Source organism: Eubalaena glacialis, chromosome 15 (assembly GCF_028564815.1).
Source record: "Eubalaena glacialis isolate mEubGla1 chromosome 15, mEubGla1.1.hap2.+ XY, whole genome shotgun sequence".
In the NCBI taxonomy this organism is placed as follows: domain Eukaryota; kingdom Metazoa; phylum Chordata; class Mammalia; order Artiodactyla; family Balaenidae; genus Eubalaena; species Eubalaena glacialis.
The window spans coordinates 86958029-86983144 of NC_083730.1; the positions used below are offsets into that span (position 1 = coordinate 86958029).

The 25116-nt window shown below is 51.0% G+C and overlaps 1 protein-coding gene and 1 non-coding gene across 6 annotated transcripts in view; both read right to left on the bottom strand.

Annotated features, from left to right (window-relative positions):
- Positions 1-25116, bottom strand: part of PITPNM2 (phosphatidylinositol transfer protein membrane associated 2) — a 143187-nt gene that overhangs the window by 106179 nt on the left and 11892 nt on the right. Inside the window, exon 1 of one of the 5 annotated variants that reach the window (XM_061170408.1) lies at positions 2035-2120. The exons of the other annotated variants lie outside the window; for them this stretch is intronic. The gene's annotated coding sequence lies outside the window, so the exon portion shown is untranslated. Of the gene's footprint in view, positions 1-2034; positions 2121-25116 lie in introns of those variants that run through there. 5 annotated transcript variants of the gene reach the window in all.
- TRNAE-UUC (transfer RNA glutamic acid (anticodon UUC)) lies at positions 16956-17028 on the bottom strand. The gene has a single exon. It is a non-coding gene; the product is annotated as a tRNA-Glu (tRNA).

Below are 25116 nucleotides of genomic sequence, written 5' to 3' on the forward strand. Positions count from 1 at the left end.
CTCCCTGCTTCCTCCCTTCACCCCATCCAGTCTGTTCTCAACACAGTAGCCAGAAACCATCCTTTTAAAGCACAAGTCGGATCCTGGCCCTTCTCTGGTCAAACTCTGGAGTAGCATCACATCTCACTCAGAGTCAAGGTGAAAGTCCAGACAGGAGTGCAAGGTCCTGATAGATGTGGGCTCTCATATTTCTCCAACCTCCTCCCCTGCCATTCTTCCACTCACTCAGATTTCTTGAGCATCCCGGACGAGCTCCTGCCTCAGGGCCTTTGCACAGGCTGTCTCCGCTGCCCGAGATAACCTCCCCATTCTCTCCCTCGCCTCCTTCAGGCCTTTGCTTAAATGTTCCTGACTTGGGAGGCCTTCTCTTCCCTTGTTTATTTAGCTTTGATCACCATCTGACGTACTTATATATTTTACTGCATACTTGCATATTGTATGTCTACCCCCGCTAGACTATAAGCCCAGGAGGGCCAGAATTTTAAATGTTTTATCACTCCTTTATACCCAGCTCCCGGAATAGCAGCTACTCACTAAATGCATGTTGAATGAATACATTTTGATTGTTTGTGGGTTCGATCACGCTGCTAAGATGAACAGTCTCAGGCCATACAACCCTCCAGCTTGAAAGACGTCATCCCAGGAGTCCCTCTGAGAATCCCAAGCTCTGGACACTGTCTCCGGGAATCAAAGTGATTGTTCTAGGCAGGTTCGCGGCTTAGGAAGTATGTGGAGGAACAAAGCAAGGAAATGACACAGACCTGGTCTGGTCCCTGGGAGGTTGTGGGGTCAGTTCATAAGCAGATGCTTCCAGGCGCCTCCTTGCCGGGCAAGATGAGGTTATAAACACAGGTCGGTTAGTGCATTGGACACCGGTCGTGAGGGAAGCACAAGAAGGAAAACGCAAGCGGTGGGCCCTTCCTTAGAACCAGGGAAAGGCAGACATGGGGGAAGAGTTAGCAGAAGGCAGCCAGAAGGGGGCTGCAGTGCCGGGGGCCTGCGGACAGAGGTCCAGAGGAGCCCTGGCCCGGACCACCGAGGCCAGGCCAGCTGCTCGCCCTGCCCTGCTGACCCCAGAGCCCTCAAACTGAAGGCCCTCAAGCCTGGCTCTCTGAAAGGTGCCTGGGAGAACGTCCACAAGTGACTGGGAGCAGAGACCAGAAACAAAGCCAGAGAAATGCGGCTCCTGCCACTTGGATGAAGATGAAGTACGCTCTCGGGAAGATGTGCGTCACTGAGGCCAAGAGGGCAAACCCAGGGAGTGGGGATCTGGGGCTCTTGAGAAGAGGAAGAACTGGGAGGTGGAAGGACCGGACTTCAGCGGGCATCGCTCACGGGCCGTGAGAGAGGGCCTAAGAGCCTAGAAAGAAGGGGAGGGTCGAGCAATCCGGGTGGAAGCCCCCTCCGTGTTCTACCTGAGTCCTGGGCAGGGCTGGCCGGGTGCCAAGGCACCACGTTAGGAAACGGACTATGGATGCAAGAGGTCAGGAGGGGACACGGGGGACGTCAGATCCCGCCCAGCTGCCTCCCAAGCGCCATGGGGGAACCTCGAAGGAACACAGGACAAGTCCCAGTCTTTGCTCCTGCCCTCTGTACGGGTGCACACGGCCTCCCTCGCTGGCTGAGGCCCCTAACAGGCCACCCATCAGACCTACAGCCCAGGGAGCGGCCGGCCGACCCTCCCACGTGGGGCTGCGGTGCTGAGAGGGGTGAAGCTCCCACAGGTGAAGGAAAGAAGCCTCACCCCTCCCTCAGTCTCCATCCAGGGGCCCGAGGGGAGGCGGGGAGGCCAGCGCGGCGGTGGGGACGAAAAGTGTGTCAGTTGCCACTGTGGTCTGAGGTCCTGCCCTTGTCTTCAGCTCTCTTCCCCCTCAGGAGACAGTGACCTTGCTGAGGCCTCAGCGGAGACAATGGCAGGAAGCGACCCTCCCCGCGAGCCGGGGAGTCAGGAAGGAAGCGACCGACTCTGAGCCTGGGCCCGGGACCCTTCCCGCCGAGCCCCTACCCCAAGGACGTGCTAGAAGCTCTGCTCACCTGCTCAGGATGGCAAACGTCCTCAGCTTTGGGGAGGAGGCGCTGAGGACAGATGTTCTCCGGCCTGGGACACCCCCTTAGAGGCAAACCCTCTGCGGATGGGCAGCTCCTGCGTCAGGTTGAGCGGATGCAGAAGACAGCCAGGCTGAGCTGAGACCACAACTCCAGCTGCCCCCGGCCCGCCCTCCACAGCCCCCCACCTCCTGGAAGGAAGGGCTCCATGCTCCTCTGGAGCAAGGAGCTTCTCTAAAAATAAACCTTGCTCCTTCAGCCTTTTCCTCCCCAGCCCCCTGCGAAGGAGATGAGGAGGTGATTTCACATCTCAGAAGGGCCGCCTCTCTCCACGCCACCCTCAACTCTTGCCATCCAGGGCCCAGTGGTCTCGATGTCCCACGCGGCCACAAACTCCCAGGAAGAGCTCAGAGGTAGGTAGGGGGCGACTGAGATCGTCCCCACCGTGGGACGTAGAGCAGAGGCGAGAACAGGGAACCTCAGGACGCTGGAACAGCATACGCAAAGCACAGAGGTGAGAGTGCAGAACGGGTGCTGGGCCAACACCAGGGCATAAACTCCACACAGGCGGAGTCACACAGCTGCAACTCGGGCACCTGGGATGGTACCCGGTCCACACTAGGTACTGAGTAAATGTTCGCTGGGTAAACGAGTGAAGCTGAGGAGTTCTGAGTGAGGACGCGCAGATAAGGTGGGCTGAAAGGCCACCATCTCTAACACCACGGAACTTGGGCATGAGGTCGTCAGGAAGGACAAGAACCCCCTTCCTGTAGAAGAAGAAACAGGAAACGAAGGCTCTGTTGGGGCAGGGCCCCTCCAACCAACGTAAGCTGATGTCAGAGCTCAGAGGAGGGCCCACCAGGCCCCCCTGCCAGCAGGACAGCGAGTGACCACGGAGAGGCTGAGAGTCGGGGCCCATGTTCCCATGCCAGCCCCACCCCCAATACCCAGCTGAGACACCTGGGAAAGAACTGACGCAAAACAACAGAACAAAAAATACAACATAGCACTCTCCCTTCTTAGCACTTGGAGGCCTTTTCACGGCAACTAAAAAGAACGAGCAATTAGAGGAGACGGCCCACGGTGCCGATGTGGAAACACAGCAGTGAGGGCGCCCATGGCTGAGGCCTTGTCTGTTGTGCCCCGTTTTCCCAGGGAGGAGAGGAGGCCTGGGGACTCACCTGGAGACAGGCCCCCCAGCCCATGGGGAAGTCCAGCTGTATTTGGAAAATCATGCCATGTGCTTTGGGATCTAGACTTGGGGTCCAGTTCCAAGCCCAGCACTGACTAGCTGTGTGACCTTGAGCCAGGTACCTGCCATCTCTGAGCCTCGGCTTCCTTGTGTGAAACAGCGATTGTCAGGGCTTCTGCACAGGTTATTGTGTGCTTAGCAGAGCCAGTGCTTTTACAACTCACAGCCTGGCCGAGACGCCGCAACTACGGACCCCAGTGCTCCCTCCCCGCCCAGGTTAGTTTCCTGGGATGGAATGCCCACCCTCCATGCCCCGAAAACTCAAACTAGCTGATTGGTACACAGGGAGAAGGGTTCATTGAAATTTAGGAAAGGAAAAGGCAACATCACTTCAACTGCTCTGCCCACCGAAGGCCTTGGTGTGACAAAAAGGGGAGAGAGCGAGACCTGTGCCTAAGACTCAGGATATGCAATGGAATGGGACGGACAGGAAGCCCGGCACCTGGGCTCCTGCTCTAACTCAGGGCAGAAGGAGAGAAAGAGCCAGGCTCTGGGAGATTCAGCCACTCGTCCTGACTCCACAGAGGACCCCAGCACACCACAGCCGCAGGCCTCAGTTTCATCCAGGGAGGTGGTTACCTGAAAACACACACACGGTTGTTTCCGTGTCACTGACCATGACTTGTGGGAAACGGCAAGGCAGCACCCAGGCTGGGGAGCCCCCAAACTCTTGTTCTGTCCTGTTGACTGGGGTGGGGAGGGCCAGGCTGACCCAGGGGAGCCCAGAGAAGAGAGGCACCCCAGGGCGCCCTATACAGAGGAGAGAAACACAGGCCACCCGGGGAATCCAAAGCTACCAGGGAAAGAACATCAGTCCTTCCTACTTGGTGAAGAGGAGTCAATATTTGCAAGAAGGAGTCAATACTTGCAAGAAGCAGGATCGATTAATACGATTTACCCCACGTACATCAGATAAAGTCAGATGTTCAAGGAAGAGGAAACGGCAACTGAGCCCCTGCCCCACCCCAAACTCCAACACTGGTGGGCGGTCCTAACCTGCGGGTCTGCGTGGGAAGGCACCACCGATGTCCTGCTCTCAAGGCCCACAGAAGGGAGCCGGGGACCAGGACGCCCGTGCCAGCATCCTGCAGGGAGAAGCTCAGCAGGGGAGGGGTGAGACACCTGGTCGCTCTGATCACTCAGCGCCCACTGGGAAATCGACGAAGCCAGGCCTCCTCCTGAGCAACACCAAAGCAATCCAGATGTGCCCAGAGGGCAGGACCTCCGGGCACATCTGGACTGGGGTCCTGGCAGGACCCGGGGTGTCTGGCTAAAGGAGTCTTCATTTGACAAAAGGGACCCAGTCCAGGATGCACTCCTGGAGGCTGATACACCTGACACTGCCCAGGGCTCCCTCTGCTTAGGAAGACTGCTCAAGGAACCGGAACCCCTAGCCCAGCACACGCGGGAAGCTTTCTTCTCTCAGAAGTCCAGCTCGGAGGTCTCAGCCTCAAACCTGAGGTTTCCACCCATCAACCTTTGGGACTGCGGGACCTCAGGACCTCAGGCTGCAGAGGGGAGGCAGGTGGGAGATGGGGGGTGGGCGGGGGGGCCTGACACATCAGCCCAGAGTTCTCGGTAAGCAGCCACCAGCATCTTGATGCCTGGGGCAGGGTCACGGTCAGCGGGGCGATGCAGGTGACTCTCACCTTCCAATCAAGCCCCTGAACTTGGGCAATACGGGACTGGAGGCCCACCTCCACCAGATACCCAGAGGCCAGAGACAAGCACTCACAACAAAATGAAAAAGGTGGAGAAATAGACTCCAGGGAGTCCCAGGTGCAATCAGACTACAAGAGGACAGAACATGCACAGGCACCACGAAAGCCACCCCCCAATCCAGGGCCCCCATCAGGACCCGAGATGCTCCCGTGAGCCATGTGTACAGCTCAACACACATTCTTGTTTGTCTGACACATGTGCACCCCCGTACGGTGCCCAGGAGGCAGACAGCAGCCCAGGAGGCCTTCCAGTGACCATGATTGGAAGGCAGCCCCCTGCTGCTATAGAAGCCCTAATTGTTCCAGGAACCGATTCCCAACTCCGGAGCAACGCTACCCTAGGGGCTGAGGCCAGGCACCGGGGCAACTAGGGACACTAGAGGTAGAAGTAAAAGAAGAGGAGCATTTCATGGTGGCTCAGAAAAACAAAAGTGATAAACTGCAGAGTGAGGGCACAGACGGTGAGAGTTCAGAGGAGGAAGAGAAGCGAACTAGGGAGGTGAAAAGATAACCAGTGCCGGCACAGCAGTGGGAGGTGTGGCTGCAAGCGACAGAGACTGGCTTTTCGCACACCGCCCACCCCAGCGCAGTCCCACGCTCCCTCCCGGGAAGCCACAGCCAATTCTGCAAATTCCTCTTTGGGACGGGGCTGCAGGGGTTGAAGCTCCATCTCTGCCCTGCACCGACATGCTTGACCCCCAAAGAACAAAACACCCCAGGTGTCCCAGGTTCCAGGTCCCCGCCAGGCATGTGAGCCCCGCCGGCTTCCCCGCTCCATCCCACCAGAACCCCCAGCTGGCCCTCAAACGCCCTGCCTCTGCACGGCTTCTCCTCTGTTCTGTTTCTTAGCTTTCATCACAACACCTCCAACCCCTCTGTGAGGTCAGTGGCAATCTCCCCATTTGAGGGGTCAGGAAACCCACCGAGAGGGTTAGGGGTCTGCCACGGCAACACGCCAGTCAAAGGCGAGCTGGCTTCTGCACACCCGCCCCACTCCCCTCCACTGTGCCGCCTCCCCCGGGGTGAGAAGGTCAACAGTGACTCACACCCGGCAGAATGAGATCAGCAGTGGCTGCAAGAAAGGAAGCCCACTCTTCACACAGGGGTGCACGGCGGGGAAATGATTTTTCTGACACAAAAGCATTTAAAATCCAAAAAGTGAATGCAGGGTCAACTTAAGGAGCGAGGCAGCTCCTCGGGGGACAGAGCTCTAGGGGCAGGGGGGCAAAACGACGCTGGAATAAAGTAGGAAGATGCTGCCAGAGGACTCAGGTTTCCTCCCGTGACCTCACACACAAAAGGCGAGAAGCAAATCAACCCACTCCCTTTAGGGGAATGAAAAATCAAAATAGAACACAATTCTGTGCTGAGATTTGCTGTAGACGTGTTCCATGCACACCTGTAGCTGTGGTCATGGGGGGCTGCGGGGTGGGATGAGGCTCTGGAAGTAAATAATGCACAGTGTGTTGCTGTTTACCAGGAACAAAAACATTTTATTCCTTTGAGTTCTTCCCCCATTTTTACTGAAGTATAATCAACAAATAAAATCTTGATATACTTAAAGTGTATAGCCATAAAAAGAATGAAATAATGCCACTTGCAGCAACACAGATGGACCTAGAGATGATCATACTAAGTGAAGTAAGTCAGACAGAGAAAGACAAATATCATGACGTTGCTTATATGTGGAATCTAAAAAAAATGATATGAATGAACTTATTTATAAAACAGAAATAGACCCACAGATATAGAAAACAAACCTATAATTATCAAAGGGGAAGGGGGGGAGGGATAAATTAGGAGTTTGGGATTAACATATACACATGACTATATATAACAGAGATAAACAACAAGGACCTACTGTACAGCACAGGGAACTAAACTCAATATCTTATAATAACCTATGATGGAAAAGAATCTGAAAAATAATATATATGTATATGTATAACTGAATCACTTTGCTGTACACCTGAAACTAAGACAACATTGTAAATCAATCATACTTCAATAAAAAAAAATAAAGTGTATAGCGTGATGACTTGAAAGACGTATGCATTGTGAAAGGATTCCCACCATTGAGTTTATTACCCTATCACTGCATATTTGTTTTTTGTTTTTTGTGGTGAGAACACTTAAGTTCTACTCTTTTAGTAAATCTCCCTTATACAATACAGTGTTGTCAACTGTAGTCATCATTTTATACATTAGATCCTCTCCTTTCAGTTTTAAATCTAAATCTTCAATATGCAACCCAAATGATTTGCAAAATTGCAGGAGGGTAAAAAAAAAAAAAAAGAAGAAAAGAAAAAAAAAAACCCAACCTTTGAAGATAAGAACCATAGAAGTCAGAATTGCTTTCCTGAAAAATTTTTGGATCCCTAACTGTTTTAGTCAATGGACATGAATTAGTAAGTGAATCTGTTTCTCTACACAATTTCTATTAATAGAATATCAGTCTCTCCTCATCCCCACTAAATAAATGTCAAACAAACACTTAAAGAATACTGGTTTGATGGGGGTGCCAAATTACTAGCTTGCCCAGACATCCACATGTTTCAGGCTGGCCCTGGTTGAAAGCATAAGTTCCAAATGAGTGGGGAGCACGGCTGGAGTTGAACACTCTTGTTTCCAACCCCCGTTGACATGGAGACCATGAGGCAGGTGGCTAAAGAATAGGCAGAGAAGGACGGATGCAAATGGCAGTGGTACCCAAGCAAGTTGTCCAGCCAGGTTGCTGGCAACAGGCGGGGGCAGCCCAGCTTTTGATTCCATCTGAAGGCTTGGCTACTAACTTTTTGATTTATTAAGATGTGATTCTCATGCCACAAAATTCACCCTTTGAAAGTGTACAATTCAGTGGCCTTCAGTACATTCACAAAGTCGTACAACCATCACATCTCTCTAGTTCCAGATTGTCTTCATCACCCCCCCAAAAGAAATCCCGTACCTATTAGCGGTCACTCCCCACACCCTCTCCCTCCAGCCCCTGGCCAACAGCATCTGCTTTCTATCTCTACAGATTTGTCTATTCTGGACATTTCGCATAAATGGGATCATACAGTACGTGGCCTTTTGTGTCGGACTTCTTGCGCTTCTCATCATGTTTTCCAGGTTCATCCACATTGTAGCATGCGTCAGTTACTTCATTCTTTTTTGTGGCTGAACAACACTGCATTGTGTGGATCAACTGTGTTTTGTTTATCCATTCATTTGTTAACAGACACTTGGGTTGTTTCCACTTTGGGGCTATTAAGAATTGTGCTGCTAGGAACATTCGTGTACAAGTTTTTGTGTGGATGTATGTGTTTGATTTAGGTACATACCTGGGAGTTCCTAATTTTTTTTTTTTTTTTTTTTTGCCACACCGCCCGGCAGGCGGGATCTTAGTTCCCTGACCAGGGGGATTGAAACTGTGCCCCCTGCAGCGGAAGTGCAGAGTCTTAATCACTAGACCGCCAGGGAAGTCTCCAGGAGTTCCTAATTTTTAATAAAATAATTTAAAACAAGTAATACATCTGTATTTCTGAAAAGATTTAAAAAGCATGAGAGTGAGTTTCTCTCTCGTCCCTGTTCCCCAGCACCTGGTTCCTCTCTCCAGTGTCAGGTTAATTCTCCCAGAGACGCCTAGACATAATGTACACCCTGCTGCATTTTACAGACAGCTGGCAGGAGGAAACCTGACAACTAGATGAGGCCGGAATCAGCTTAGTGATGCTTTGGAAAGAGCACAGGGCCCAGTCCAAGTCCCATCTCTGCCGTCTGTCGGCAGCCTGCCCCTGGAAAGCGGCTTAGCGGAGGGAGGCGCCCTAGGTGGACGGGTTTTGACGTCTGGCTCTGTTGTCTCTTGGCTCTGTGGCCTCAAGCCCGCTGCTTAACCCCTCTGGACTCCGTTTCCTTATCTGTAAGAGAGCGCTGACACTACTACCTAGTTCACGGGACCACCACAAAGGACCCATGAGCTCAGGAAAGCAAGAGCTTAGCACTGTGCCTGGCACACAGTAAGCACCCAGTGTTTGCTGCCGCTGTAATTACTGCTGCTGCTGTTTGCTACCCTGTGACCCGATCCTCGGTTTCCCCACCTGGAAAATGGTGGTAGGCACCTCCCGTGCACGGTCACGGTGTGGAACACACGAGACCCCTGGTGCGCCACCGTTTCTGAGTAGTGGGAGCTCCGGGGAAGATAGGATGGCCACGCTGCATCCCCACATCCCCGTGTCCTGCTCCAGAACCTCCCCAAAGGAAAGGCCAGGTCTCCCGGCTCAGCCTCCGCAGCCCTGAGTTCTCCGCCCCCCGCCCCCCGCCCCCAAGCTCAGAGGAAGAGCCTGCAACCTGGACCCCACCCCTGGGTGGGGTGGCTGGGTTTCTTCTTTCTTGTCCCTTTCCAGCCACCCCCCTTCCGGATCCTTCTCTCTGCTTTCTCAACACACTCGGTTCTGAACCTGAGCTCCTCTCTCTGAAGGCAGCAGGGAAACCCTCAGAGACCTTCAAAGTGGAGAGACCTCAAGTGAGGAAGGAAGCCTTAGCAGGGGCCATTAGAAAGCTGTTAGGAGCGATTTTCCCCCAGCTGGCAAAAGGCAAAACAGAGCCTGCAGAACACACCCAGGCCTGGGAGGGCAGAGCAGGGAGAGGAGCTGAACAGTGCTACCTTGAGCGTGTAGAAGTTCATGGGGGGAAAACACCCAACACACACACACACACACACACACACACACGCACACACACACACACGCGCACACACGCATAACAAAAAGGAGAAATTCTTAGCCTGCGGCAGTTGGTAGCATTATGTAAAATCCCAAGCCCACAAAAATATCATTTGGATGATAAAAAGTTAAATTTAGCTAAGTACAGAGTGACTAATACTACGAGGGAGGGGCAGCACCCCCAGTTGCCTGGAGCTGATACAGCTGGTTTTTAGAAACTTTTGACAAGTAACCAGGGCCTGGTGCGGCCCAGAATAACAGATTATGTAATAAGAGGCGCAGCCATTAGCGATACAAAGCAGACGGCAAGCGCTGCAGCCTCTTGGAGGGAGGGGACCGCTGAGGTCTGGCTGGAGCTTCTCCCACAGAACGGCTTCTGGAAGCCTGGGCGTTCCGGAGGCATCCAAGAGTGGAGCCGGGCCTCGGCAGGTTAGCGTGAGTGGATCACCCGGCCTCTTCTGCAAAGAGCTCTTCCCAGAGTGTCTGTGCCGGATGGTTACTTGGGTGGCCTCCAGTGGGCCAGGGCCCCGTGGAGTCCCTGTCCTTTGAATCCAGTCCGGCCCGATGACCTGTTTTAACCAACAGAACGGCGAGGGGTAGAGAGGCAGGGAGTGACACTGTGCCGGGTTAGGACCTGAGCCTTAGGAAGGCCCGGCTAAGCACTGAAGACACAGACTCGGAGGGGAACCAGTGCCTCAGCTGATACAGCCAAGCTCCTGTACCCAGCCACCAGCCACGGGAGCCGGGCCATGGTAGAAATGCATCTTCCACCCCCAGTCAAGCCGTCCCAGCTGACACCAGCGGAGCAGAGATGAGCCATCCCCGCCAAGCCCTGTCCGAACTGCCGCATCATGAACAAAAAAATGGTGCTTTCAGCCACTAAGTTGGGGAGCACTTTGTTGCAGCAACAGAACACTGACGCACTGGTCAAGCTCTCTACTGGGTTTTGGGGAAATTTCTATTCCTAATGTGAGACTTGTGAAGATTTTTCACACTCTCACATATGAGTCACTAAGAGAAGTCAGTGCTTGAATGAGTCTGAGGAAGAGACTAATTTTCCACTCCCCAAATCCCAATGGAATAAATGCTGAAGTCAAGCCTTGCGCTGAGTTTCAAAGAGCTGCTGGGAAGGCTGTGGGATTTCTCCAATGATCCAATAGACTAACCAGGCCGTCAGTGGGTCAATTCAAGCTGTCACTTAATGACGTGACTTTCACTCGTCCTCTCCAGAGCAGGGGCTTGTACAGTGTGGACAGAGGTACCGACGGAACTCCCTGTGTGTGGTGTCACAATTCCAGGTGTGAGGGCTGACAGCAAAGCTCTAGCTGGCCGACTCTTGGTAAGTCAGTTCCCCTCTCTGGGCCTCACTTTCCCATCTGTACAGTGAGAGGCTGATGTTTAAAAGGCCTCTCCAGGTGTGGAGAAAAGGGAACCCTCCTGCACTGTTGGTGGGAATGTAAATTGGTGCAGCCACTATGGAGAACAGTATGGAGGTTCCGTAAAAAACTAAAAATAGAACTACCATACGACCCAGCAATCCCACTCCTGGGCACATATCCAGAGAAAACCATAATTGGAAAGGATGCATGCACTCCAGTGTTCATTGCAGCACTATTTACAATAGCCAAGACATGGAAGCAACCTAAATGTCCACTGACAGAGGAATGGATAAAGAAGATGTGGTACATACATACAATGGAATATTGCTCAGCCATAAAAAAGAACGAAATCATGCCATTTGCAGCAACATGGATGGACCTCGCAATTATCATACTAAGTGAAGTAAGTCAAACAGAGAAAGACAAATCTCATATGATATCGTTCGTGTAGAATCTAATTTTTTTAAAATGATATAAATGAACTTATTTAGAAAACAGAAACAGACTCACAGATTTCAAAAACAAACTTGTGGTTATCAAAGGGGAAACATGATGGGGAGGGATAAATTAGGAGCTTGGGATTAACACACACACACTACTAGATATAAAATAGATAACCAACAGGGACGTAATATATAGCACAGGGAACTCTACTCGATATTCTGTAATCACCTATATGGAAAAAGAATCTGAAAAAGAATGAATATATGTATATGTATAACTGAATCACTTTGCTGTACACCTGAAACTAACATAACATTGTAAATCAACTATACTCCAATAAAATTTCTTAAAAATTAAAAAAACAATAATAAAAGGCCTATCCATTCAGCTCCAACATTCTGCAATGCTATAGTTTTGGCAGAAGGGAAGGCAGCACTGAAACAGAATCCAAAACACTGAACAAAGTCCAAACGACTTGCATCTAGTTTACAAGGCAGACACACACACACTGGAATCCTTACCTCTGACCCCTTGGAACCTCACTCTTATCTCTGTGTCCTTCATTTGAATTTGTTCCTTCCACAACATTCCCTGTGGAAATCCAGCATGGTCCAATTTCCTCTTCCTAAATTGCACTTTTGGCCCCTGGATTCTTAGTGGGACTGTGTGATTAGTTCTGTGCGTAGAGGGATGTACACCCCGCTTTCCGGCCTGGCCCCTAAGACACCTCACATGATCCTCTATGCAGAAACTCCTAACTGAGGACAATCTACATGCAAATGAGTAAACAACAACAACAACAACAAATCTTAGTTTTGGGCTTCCTAGTAGGCAAAGCGAAGAGGGAAATACGCTGGCCACAGAGCTCTGCTAACAGTGAAAAACATACTGTTCATGATGAGACTCATTCTTTGTCCTGGCCGAAAGCTCTGAGAGGAAGTCTCCCCAGGGGTCTCTGGGTGAGGAAATCTGTGTCTGGCAGGAGGCAGCAAGAGGAGACCAAGCTTGCCCCGAAGTCTGTCCCCTCCACGGCAGAGGGCCAGCTTTTCAGGCGCTCCTGTGGCCTGAGTGGCGCTTGACTGCGGCGAGCATAATTCTTCATCCTCATTAATGTCAACACGGCAGCACCATGATAATGACGGAAAATATTTACATGCCCGTACCACGAAGGGTTGTTTAGACCATCTGGCTACTGGATGCGGTAAAAGTATTGTCAAACACACGGCCTGTCCACGAATGCTGTGCCTCAGCACTGATGGAGGCCGGGCTCCGGGGTTCAGGCGGCATCCCAGGTCCCATCCGCATCATACACTGGACCACGGGGGACCCGAGAGGCCATCTCACGTCTTGGCCGGCCTGGACCCGCCATCGGCCTCAGGCCCCTGCAGGTCGGGAGCAGGGCCCTCAAAGTCCCACCCCTGCTCCGTCTGGGTGAGCATCGATGATAACCTCCTGACACTATCAAGAATCTCTTCAGGACTCAAGTGCTCCAAACAAGACTCACTCGGCAAGGCAGCCCCGATTCTGCAGCCACCGCGGGATTTCTCCAGGGATCTCATGGGGCTGCTGGGAATTCTCAGAGGCAAACAGCACCGTTCGCTTGTGTCTGAAGCCGCTTCTGCCTGAGCTTTCTCTCGCTGGGGAGGCAGAGACAAGGATGAGGTACCACCGCTCCAGAAGGATGGAGGATGGTGAGCTTAACCTCGCCTCATTGAGAGCTTCTTCTTCCTTCTGTCCGTGTGGCTCTGCTGAGTTCTGAGACCAGGCTGAATAACAGAGTTTTTTTTCTGGGTTGACGTTAAATTTTTTTCCTTTTTCTTTCTTTCTTTCTTCTTTTAAACTTGGGGTGTTTGGGTGGGTGGTTTTATTATTATTTTCTTAATTTTAGTAAAAGCAAAAAAAATTCCATTCGGAGCTCGTTTCAAAATTAGCAATTTTCTTAATGGGAAGCATACGCTCGCCGCCCACATGCGGAGCTGTGTCAGCTCGGCAATCACAGCGCCCAGTGAATATGGTGAGTTGTGTCACCTTCCTGACAACCGTGAGTCAAATGGAAACTCATCACAGGTGGCTGGGAGGCCAGGGGCCTGGCTTGAAGCTCTGATGAGGGCTTTCAGAGAGGCACGTCTGTGGGGAAGGTCGGCGGTGTTTCCGTCCACTATGAACCCACAGCTTTAGAGTCTTTTCATAACAAACACCCTCGAAGATTTAAAATGTGCCAACCAGAGCGTTTAGGGCCTGTGGGAGCACACAGACCAGGTTCAAGTGCCAGCTGGCCACCTTGCCTCCTGGAATCTGGATTTTGACTGTGAAATGAGGGTGAGTGACACAGCTCGAAGCAGCTTCCTGCCCTGATCGTCACGAGCTGGTTCTCTAGTCATCAGGTGGCTGGGATGCACTGGCCCAGGTCAGGGGTCTCTGTGGCCATGGACTCAATCGAGGGTCACGGTCTTTCCCGGGACTGGCTCTTCTCTCTCTGCAAGTAGGGTGAGGACCACAAGCCCCACACAGGGAGAGAGGCCCGTGAAAAAAGTCAGAGCCTGAGGCCAGACATAGCCCAAGGCTCAGGAGTTTGCAACCCTGGCCCAGGAGAGCAAGCACGTGTGCACATCCACGTGCTCTAAAAGCACTGAGACCAGCAGCACGGGTTGCCTGACAATACATAGTTTGGGATGACAGTTTGCACTGGTAACACACCTAGCACCCCAGTGAGGCCGGGTGGCCACGCAGAGGCCCAAGCGACATCTCTGGGAGGCATTTCAGATCCCTCAAGCCCCAGGAGAGACATCTGCTAGGAGCCACCAAGTAGTTTCAAACAGATACCTGCTCTGCTCACCGGCTTCTAGACAGGGGTGGGCAAATGCCCTTTTTGCAAAGTGAACCGCTGGGGACACAGGAATATCGTGATGAAGACCACACCCAGGTCACTGCTTGCTTCACTCATACCAGGCTCCAAAAACATCCAGCAGCAAGCCAGGGACAGGCTTCTTGTTTAAACACAAGAGATATAAGACAGCTAAGGGTGGGCCCAGCGCCTCGGGACGTGGAGTAGCTTAGCCCCGGGCCTCCTGAGTCGGAGCCAGGATCTTTTCCAGACCGTGGAGCCCCTGCAGGCCCAGCCCGAGCTCCTACGTCTCCAGCCTTCAACGCCTCCTGCCCTGGCTCCCGCATCCCAGCGGGCTGCTCAGCACCAGGCACCGCCAGGCCCCCGCCAGTTCAAGGCGAAATGAGAACCACACGGTTAATGGAGCAAGTCGTTCTACAAGCTCTGTTTATTCTCTTTTTATTCTTAGATTAGACCTTTCCTATTTCTTAGTGTCCTTTCGTTCATGAGAGGATGGCTATGGGGAATTGTAGCTTTTCTCTGTGTGTGGTTAGTTATTTATAACATAAGTTTTACCATTTTAATTACCCTTAAGTGTACTTCGTCGGCCTTCAGTGTATGCACAGTGCTGTGCAACCGGCACACCACCCGTTTCCAGAACTTCCTCATCACCCCAAACACTCAACACTAACTCCCCATCCCTCTTTTCCCCCAACCCCCGGTAATGTCTGTGAATGGTACCTCTTTATGTTTTTATTTTATTTTTATTTTTGGCCACGTGGCGTGTGGGATCTCAGTTCCCTGAGCAGGGATCGAACCCGCGCTCCCTGCATTGGAAGCACGGAGTCTTAACCACTGGCCCGCCAGGGTAGTCCCAGAATGGTACCTCTTTAAAAATAATGTCCTTACTTGGCAAAATTATTTTGTAATCTTATAAGTCCTGGTGTCATTTTAAAGCTCCTGGTGCTTCTCAGATACTCGGTGATAAACAAGCTGACAGAGGAGGGGGCAGGCAGCTGCTGTCCCCCATCCCCACCAGGAAGGAACCTTCCAGGCCACAACCAGTCTGGAGGAATCAGGGGAGGCCCCCTCGGTCGTGTTCGAGTGGGCACCTAATGGGAGACGGCTGGCCAGGAACTCTGCTAGAGCTGCCCTTTGCGGTAGAAAGGCTCTCACCCGGTTTTCTCCAGATCATCATCTTACTTAAACGTTCTTCCTTGCCTGGGGTTTTAAGGTTAAAAACCACTGCCTCGTGCTCCCACGCTCTAAGTGGGAGTGTCGATTGGTCCTACCTTCATGGAGAGCAATTGAGCAGTAGCTACCGACAATAAAAGGAAAACACTCCTTGACCTGGCAATTCTGCTTTGGGAAAATTTATTCCGCAGATTTGAAAGCCTATTTGCATGAAAACCTACATACCGGGAGACTCTCTGAGGTACTGTTTGCTCCCAGTCTTCCACGATTAGAATGCAAAACTCCATGGAAAGGGAGCTGGCTTAAGAAATGATGGTGCATAATAAGGACCTACTGTATATAGCACAGGGAACTCTACTCAATACTCTGTAATGGGCTATATGGGAAAAGAATCTAAAAAAAGAGTGGACAGACGTATATGTATAACTGATTCACTTCGCTATACACCTGAAACTAACACAACATTCTAAATCAACTCTACTCCAATAAAAATTTTGAAAAGAAAAAAAAAAAAGATGGTGCATCCATCAGCCAAACACTAAGCCCATCGTTAAAAAGCCTGGGCAGCCCAAATGAACTAACAGAGGACCACCTCCAGATGTACGAATTGATAAGTCAAAACAGCAGGTGAATAGGGAAGCAGCCATTTGTGGGGTTCTTTCTTATGTAACATATATTCATGTATGCAGAGAATCTCTCTGAAGAGTATACACACTGGGAGACTGCAGACAGGGAACAAAGAAGTCTTACATTTAACTCTCAGCCACTTGTCATTTGGTACCAAGTATAATGTATTACTTATCCAAACAACGTTTTTCATACCAAATATGGTCTTTACTAACTCTTTTGGTTTTTGACTACTTTATTGTAACCTACGAACTTGTAAGTTCCATAAAGCGAGAAATGTATCTTACTTATATCTTTTTCCTTCTCCCAGTTTCATTGAGCTACAGTTGACAGACAGCACTGTGTATGCGTTTAAGGTGTAGAGCATAATGATTTGATCTAATTTATCTTTAAAACCTTGTCAATGTCCCGTATAACATCACATACAACTTTTTGGGTGTTTTAGTAATTTTTTGAAGCCATGAAAGAATTGAGTGAGTGAATGATTAAGTGAATGATGAGTGAAGAAAGGCATTGGAAAAATAAGTAATGTTCTTTAAATACTAGAAAACTGTGAGTCTTGAGTTGCCAGGGAAAGAAAAGGTTGAGGGGATGCAGGAACTGATTGATCGTGGAGATCTAGGTAGAAAAATCAGACGCAGTAATATTGAAGGAAGGTATACACCACTCACAGGGCAGTGATGTTCATGTTAAAAGTTTAACTGAACAAGTGTTTTTTGGTTTTTGGGTTATTTTGGCCGTGCCTCTCAGCTTGTGGGATCTTAGTTCCCTGACCAGGAATTGAACCTGGGCCCTCGGCAGTGAAAGCGCAGAGTCCTAACCACTGGACCACCAGGGAATTCCCCTGAAAAAGAGCTTTTAAATTTTAATAACTATTTTAGATTTTTTTTAAAAAGCCAACATTTAATGTTTCTTTTGAAACAGCAGAATGCAAAAATAATAAAAATAATAATGGGTGGCCCAAACGATTTTAAAATACATTTTTTGAAACCACATTACATCTACCTTTTAATTCCATGAGCCACATATTCCTAAAGAATCAGAAAGTAGATCAAAAAACCACCACTCTCCAGTGAGTTGGTTACAAGGTTTGAGCATACATACCCAGCTTGGGAGCGCTTGCCTGTGATCCTCCACGAGCCAGCCTGCAAGCTGGCAGCAACCTTGACCACTGAGAAGTGGGCTGACTAGCAGAGCAAGGCCGCCAGGCTTCAAGGAAAAAGCTTCCGCAAAGCCCGAGGACTTCAGTCCTCGGAAAGTTATACCGGCCCCCTTGGCCACCCATACAAACAACGGTGGCTAAAATAAGGCAAAAAATGAACAGAAGCAAAACCACACTGAGGAGAGGACAGGAAAAGAAATAGGGAGGAGGGAAGGCTACCTTAAAAGGAATTAAGGGAGCCCGGGGTTCAGCCAGAGGGATGTCTGGCAGACGCACCCCCATCCAGCCCTTCCAAGGCCTCCCAGGACGGCCCGGTTTGTTCGTGACACCAGAACTTCATCTGCATCTGGGTAGCCCCAGCCAGCCAGATGACTCAGCCATCCCTAGAAGACTGAATTATACCAAGGGCTCGCTGTTTATTCAGAGAGAGGCAAGACATGCCTTTGAGAAGCAGCAGGATCATTACCAGGGAAATGTGAAGGATGCCTCAGGCCCCACGAAGCTGGCTCGGGAGGTGCCCTTGTGCTGGTTTCTAACAGGAGTTCATGGTTTCCTTCCAACAAGCGGACTCCTCTCACCAGCATCTCCTTCCCACTCAACATGGTCGCCTCGGGGAGACCAGAGCTGGGACCTGTGACAAACCCCGGGGAGGACTCCGACAGCCCCGTCCCCGAGAATGAGGAAGGTCCGACCCTCCTCAAGTGGCTTCCATCGTCCAGGATTGGTGCTGAGCTGAAATAACGGGGTCCCAGCCTTTGTAACAACAGCTCAGTGGTGTGCAAACGTGTTCAAAACTTCTCGGAGATTCCGCAGAAGGACCCTGCGAGGATGAGGTTGTGATCCCTCCCTCACAGATGAGGACATTCTGGTCCCGAGAGGCTAAGCAACTCATCCTAAACCCCGCAGCCAGCAAGCGGCACAGCCAGGCTCGGGACCGGGTCTCCGGACTCCCGGTCACACCTCCATGACCGAAACGCTAAATGGGAGGCTAAGCTCTAAGGTGATCCGGGATACTGAGCCATGCACCATTATTCCTGCATTTCCCGGGAATCTGGGCTCCAGGAGGCAAAGGAGATCCTGGCAGTTGCCTGAGGCTGCCAGGGTGTTACTGTCATTTCTAACCAGAAAATAAGGTCACTGGCTTGTGGACACCCGAGCAAACAGGTGCCAGAGGTGTCCCTTCCGGTAACGTTGACCAACCAGTTCCCACCTGGGAAAGTGATGGCGGTTTCATTTTTATTTTTTGACTTGGCCATCATACCATCTTATTACTTGTAATTATTTTTCAGTGTATCTACTTTGAACACCTAAGCTGTATCCATCTCAAAACATCAATTGTGCAACTTTGTTTCTAAGAGTTCTGGTCTGCTTCTTTCCTAGCCCCTGGCACTGACTTCACTCCGGAGTGATGATAATTAGCGCGAGAGGGTTTGCTTGGCAACTGACATTAAGGGAAGGCCTCTTAGAGCAGCGTCTCCTAAATGCTGTTTGGCCCCAAAATCTCTTTTTGACACAATCTCCAGTAGCATTCTGTGCTCCTGAAACACACTTTGGGTAATGCTGTAGAGTGTTGTAGATGTTATCATGTTGAAATCTATGTCTACCCCTCAGTCGCTATGTTTTTAAGAGTAATGGATGTTGAACTTTATCAAATGCTTTTCTGACATCTATTGAAAGCATCTAAGTTCTTTTCTTCTTCTTTTTTTTTCTTTTGGTAGGTCTCCTAGTCTTTAATCATCTGCTTATGACTTTGAGGCTGGTCCACAACCCAATGTAACGAGCCCTTTGCTGGGTGCCAGAATGGAGGAGCACAGAGAGGGACACCCAGCAAATAGCTCTTGCCTACAGAGGAAAGGGAGGGGAAAAGAACATGAAGAACACACACACACACACACACACACCATCTGAATGGTAGGCTAGCATTTGTGAATTCATGTATCACACACAAGGCACAGTGAGGACCCCAAGAACCACACATGAAACAGGTTAATCACGGAGGGTTTCCTGCAGGAGGTGGCAGGGGGGATTTAGAGACAGGCTGGAAATGAGGGCATCTGGATTTGAGTCTTGCCCCACATGGAGTCCAAGGGCATGATTTCCTTGCCTATAATTTTCTCAGCAATAAAACAGTAATAATCACAGACCAAGAGACCTTCGGAGGCACCCAGTTTAGCCTCCTTCATTTGCAAACTCTAGAGGCCGGGGTTCAAAGAAGAGAGCTGATTTGTCCAAGATCACCGAGCCATCTCTACCGTCTTTCTTGGTTCCAAGGGGAGGGGGAGAGAAACAAAGAAAGCTTTGAGATCTTGGGCAGAAAGGAAGCAGAGAACACCCAGTGTGTCGTGACTCTTTCCCGGTAATAAATGTTATTGTTGCCACCTTGAAAGTTGGCTGAGTCAGGAGGTGGCCAGAGGGCTAGACTCAGGGTGCAGAGGCCAGCAGTCAGAGGAGCCTGGCCGGGAAGAGGGGAAGATTCTGGAGCCCCCCCCCACCCCCCGCAGCAGCCCCAGGTCTTCTGCATCAACACACCTGCACAGAAATACAAGGATGGCTTTCACAGTTATTCATTCACTCACCTATTCATTCAACAAGTATAGAGACTATACTGAAGAGTGACCCCCCCCAATTCATGTCCTTCTTAGAACCTGAAAATGTGACCTTATGTGGAAATAGGATCTTCGCAGATATAATTAATGTGAGGTCAAACTGGATTGGCGGGGGGAGGGGGGGGCTGGATCCAGTATGACTGGTGTTCTTATAAAAAGAGAGGAGAGGGCTTCCCTGGTGGCGCAGTGGTTGAGAATCTGCCTGCCAATGCAGGGGACACGGGTTCGAGCCCTGGTCTGGGAAGATCCCACATGCCGCGGAGCAACTAGGCCCGTGAGCCACAACTACTGAGCCTGCGCGTCTGGAGCCTGTGCTCCACAACAAGAGAGGCCGCGATAGTGAGAGGCCCGTGCACCGCAATGAAGAGTGGCCCCCGCTTGCCACAACTAGAGAGAGCCCTCGTACAGAGACAAAGACCCAACACAGCCAAAAATAAAATAAATAAAACTGATCTCTTAGAAAAAAAAAAGAGAGAGGAGACACAGAGACACACGCACAGAGGGAAGACAACCATGTGAAGACAGAGGCAGAGATGGGAGGGATGCAGCTATAAGCCAAGGAACACTGAGGATGGCCGGCCACCACCAGAAGCTGGGAGCGAGGGATGGGACAGATTCTCCCCCCACGCCCACAGGAGGAACCAATCCTAAGTTTGGACTTGGGGTCTCCTGGACTGAGAAAGAATAATTCCTATCGTTTTAAGCCACCCAGTTTGTGGTGCTTGGTTACACAGCCCTGGGTTAGGAGCCCCAGGGCTTTCCCCATGGAACAGGGGGCCCTGGGAGGCAGAGGGAGTGTTTGGCCTGGAATCCCTCAAATCACATCATCCTCCCCCGCCCCAATCAACAGGCCTCGTCCTCCCAGCCACCATGCCGCCCATAGCCTGTGACCGAGCATCGCAGTACCTCCCCGGGCCAGACACAGGAACCCAAGCTTCATTAAGCTGCGAGGCACCAGGTACCACACGAGGCACTTCCACACACATTGTCCTTTAAACTTCAGGATCAGCCAAAAGGCAGGTGAGGACACAGCAGCTCCAAGAGAGAGCAGGTCTGCGGCAGAATCACACTCCAAATCTGCCTGGCTGTCTGCATGGGGGGGGCGTGGGTGATTCTTTGGCACACTTCCCAGCTCCCCCGGGGCTGCAGCACCTGCCCCCGGCAGGCCCATCTCCCACTCGCTCTGCAGCTGTGGGGACCCCAGGCAGTTGGCATCTGGTCTTTGAAAAGGTATTTATCTTTCCACTCCCTGAGAGCGAGTGAGAGCCATAAAAGGCCATGCCTGACGTCAGGTGCACAAGCGTTCCGTGGAGACAGATGTCGTTCACACACAGCGATCAGGCCCGGCCAGTGGCTGCCAGGGTGCCTCCCCCGGGGGCACGAGAGCCTGGGGTGCAGACTCGCCGCTGAGCTGGGGGGCCTTGGCCAGGCCACAGGTGCGGGCGTCTCATATGCAAAAGCAAGGCGTGGTCCAGCCCAAGGCCCACCTGAGGTTCTAGCACAAGCCTGAGAGTTTTGTTTGGGTACCATTTTCATCTTTTTTTTTTTTTTTTCTTTTGGCCGCACAGCTCAGGCATGTGGGATCTTAGTTCCCCAATGAGGGATCGAACGCGTGCCCCCTGCAGTGGAAGCACAGAGTCTTAACAACTGGACTGCCAGGGAGGTCTCCCATTTTAATCATTTTTAAGTGTACAATTCAGTGGCATCGATGATATTCCCAGTGTCGTGCAACCACTATTGCTATTTCCAGAACATTTTCATCACCCCAAACAGAAGCTCTGTCCCCACTAACTCCCCGCTCCCCCCCAGCCCCAGTCCCTGGTGAGCACCATTCTCCTTTCTGTCCCTGAATTTGCCTATTCTTGGCACCTCACACAAGTGGAATCATACAATATTGTCCTTTCGTGTCTGGCTTATTTCACTCAGCATTCTGTTTTTGAGGTTCATCCGTGCGGTAGCCTGTGTCAGTGCTTCATTCCTTTTCATGGCCACGTAATGTTCCATCGTATGGATATACCCCATTTTGTTTATCCATTCATCAGCTGATAGGTTGGGTTGTTTTCACCTTTTGGCTATTGTGAATAATACTGCTGTGAACATAGGTGTATAAATACCTGTTTGAGTCCCTGCTTTCAATGTTTTGGAGTATAATAACCCAGGAGTAGCACTGCTAGTAATATTGTATTGTAGGGATAGACCACATTCTGTTTATCCATTCATCAGTTGGTAACTCTGTGGGTTTTTTTTTTCTTTTTGGCCACACCATGCACGCTTGCAGGATCTTAGTTCCCCGACCAGGGGTGCAGCCCGCACCTTCAGCAGTGAAAGCGCGGAGTCCTAACCACTGGACTGCCAGGGAATTTCCAGTAACTGCGCTTAACCGTTTGTGGACCCACCAAACTGTTCCACAGCGGCTGCACCATTTCACATTCCCGCCAGCAGGGCGCAAGGATTCCCATTTTTCCACATCCTCGTCAACACTTGTTATTTTCTGCTTCGGGATTATAGCCAAGCCGGAGATTTCAGAAGAAGGGAGGAGGCTAGTGCCTCAGGAGCCCCAGACACAGCCCGCTGGTGTCGGTGTGCTTTCGGCCCACTGTTCTGTGCAGAGCTGCAGGAGCACGGGCTGGGGAGTCAAGAAAATTCCATTCCAGTTCCAGCACTGGTGCTTATGGCTGTGCAGCGCTGGTCAAATACTTTAATCACTCTGAGCCTCAGGTCTGTCCTCTGTGGGAACAGAGCTAACGAGCCCAGTGCACTTCCCGCAGGAGGCGGGGCTGTGAATCCGTGACAGCAACAGAAGAAAGACTATTTTCAGAAACTCTAAGGGGGGACACATAGGTGGTAGAAAGGGGGGTGGTTTCAACCTCCCTTGATAGATCTTTTATGATAATGTATGGGCAGGACTAGAATACTTTCCGCTTCAACCTCTTCTTTCTCTGCCTTTGAATGGAGAAGCCAAAATACAGGAAAAAGTAGAAAGACAAAGAAGGAGTAGAAAAAAATCTAGATGACCTATTGAGGGCAGCCTTGGCATCAGAATAATTACTGGACACACACACACACACACACACACACGCATCAGTGTACACACAAATACACATACACACACAGCACTTGAACCTCACTGTGGATTCAAAGTTTGCCCAAATCAATTATGTCACCAGATCCAGAGAAGCAGGTATATGGCAGGAATTAGCATCCCAAATTTTCAGGGGAGGAAATGAAGACCCGGGGAAATGAGGCAACCCTGCCCAAGGTCACACAGCACAGCTGAAGTGGAGCCTCCGGACTCCAGTGCAGTTCAGCCAAAGCACAAGATGGCTGTGGACACTGGGCTCCATGCAGGGTGCGGGCCCAGGGCTAGTTCTTCTACAGCAGCAGCAACATCTGTCTGTCTGTCTGTCTGTCTCTCTCTCTCTCTCTCTCTCTCACACACACACACACACACACACACACAGTGACTGAGGTCTCCACCGAGCAGCCCAGGCCACGTTCCAGAAAAGAAAGAGGACCCTCTTTCCTCGCCGGCAGGAAAAGCACGGAGCCTCGTGGGCCCCCAGCCGGCATCTCCATAGTGACAGAATCACAGAAGATATGGGGCTAAAAATAAAGCCTCCACCTTCTGAAACCCCCATCTGCTCAGATCCAGCTGCAGGAGGGCTTGGTGATGCTCAGTGGCCAACACCTAAACAGCAAGGAAGGCCCCTCCGCCCTGAGAACAGGGGACAGCACACCTGGGACATCAGGAACGAGAGACCATCTGTGCTCCCACGAAAGAGTTTTCCACGGTCGTCACCCACGGGTTCCCAGACAAACCGGCTCCGTGTGAGTCACGCCAGCAAGCAAAAGGCACCCTGACCTCCGGGCACAAACATTCCCACACACACACAAGCACTCCGTCCGTGGCAGGCCTCCGGAGGCACCTCTTAAGCCTTGAAAGTAAGAAGTGTTCCTTTTCCAAAGGCACCAAGGGTTTTTAAGTTTCCTCACTTAAAAAAAGAAGAAGATTTACAAAACGCTTAGCTCCCCAGGTAGGCTCTCAAAAACCTTCTTAACTCCAAAATGGGTGCAGTGTGTGGTAAATGGTCTAAAGTAGCCGTTTAGCGGAGAGCTTCAGAGCCAGACTGCCTGGATTTGAATCTACCAGCCATGCGACCTTGGGGAAGCCAGCTTTCCCCTCTGAGCCTCAGTTTTCTCATCTGTACAATGGGGTTAACTGCAGAGGGCCATTGAGGACCTAGCGTAGCATAAGTGCCCCAAGAGCTCAATCATTCAGTGGCCCGGTGGGTCATGTTCTTGTTGGCGGGCCAGCCTGAGAACCCAATAGTGAACGGACATCCCAACTGAAAGCAGCCTTTCAAGGTGCCAGCTGTGCATCAGCTGGAAACTCTCTGTATTAGCCAGCACTTTGCACACACTGAATGCCCCCCGCCCCACTCTCCATCTACATGACCTTCCACAAATCAACCCTCAGCCTCAGCTTATCTTCCAAATAATCTATAACACGGATCACAACGTATGATTCCTAGTATGATTATTAACTATATTACGGCTAATTTTAAACGGCCTTAAAATTCTCAAATAGCACACAACAAGTGCAACTCCTCGTTAGTCACGCAGCCCTAAGTTAATAATTAAGCAGCCTTAATTGATGGATATGGAAATGCACGGCACAGCCTCCTAGGCACCACTGCACATGGAACTGGCCCAGCCTGGTAATGGATTTCCTAAATCAGCTCACAGAGCTAATTCACATCGAAAGTTAATTAGCCTAATGAAGGCAAGTGTGACTTAGTGAATTCCAGCCTGACTTTCTGCTCTGACTCAGCCACCCCAGGAGGCTGCCAATGTCATCCTCCTGGCTTCGATTTCCTGGAGCTCCAAGGAAGGGGCCCAGGAGACAGTGCTGCAGGGAACCATGTGTTCCCGGCTCCCCTACAACTATCAGCTGGGAGTCAGCAAGTGCTCAGAAGGCCACTAAGAGGCAGGACACACCTTCTTGTGGGGCTGGCTCTGGAACCTCTGCAAGGGAGGGAACTTTCCAGCAAGTGGCAGTCACAAGTGAGCCCCAGGAGGGTGGAGGGCCAGGCACCACCAACCCTCACAGCCTATGACTGATGACGATCAGGGCTGTCCCTGTCCACGAAGACAGCAG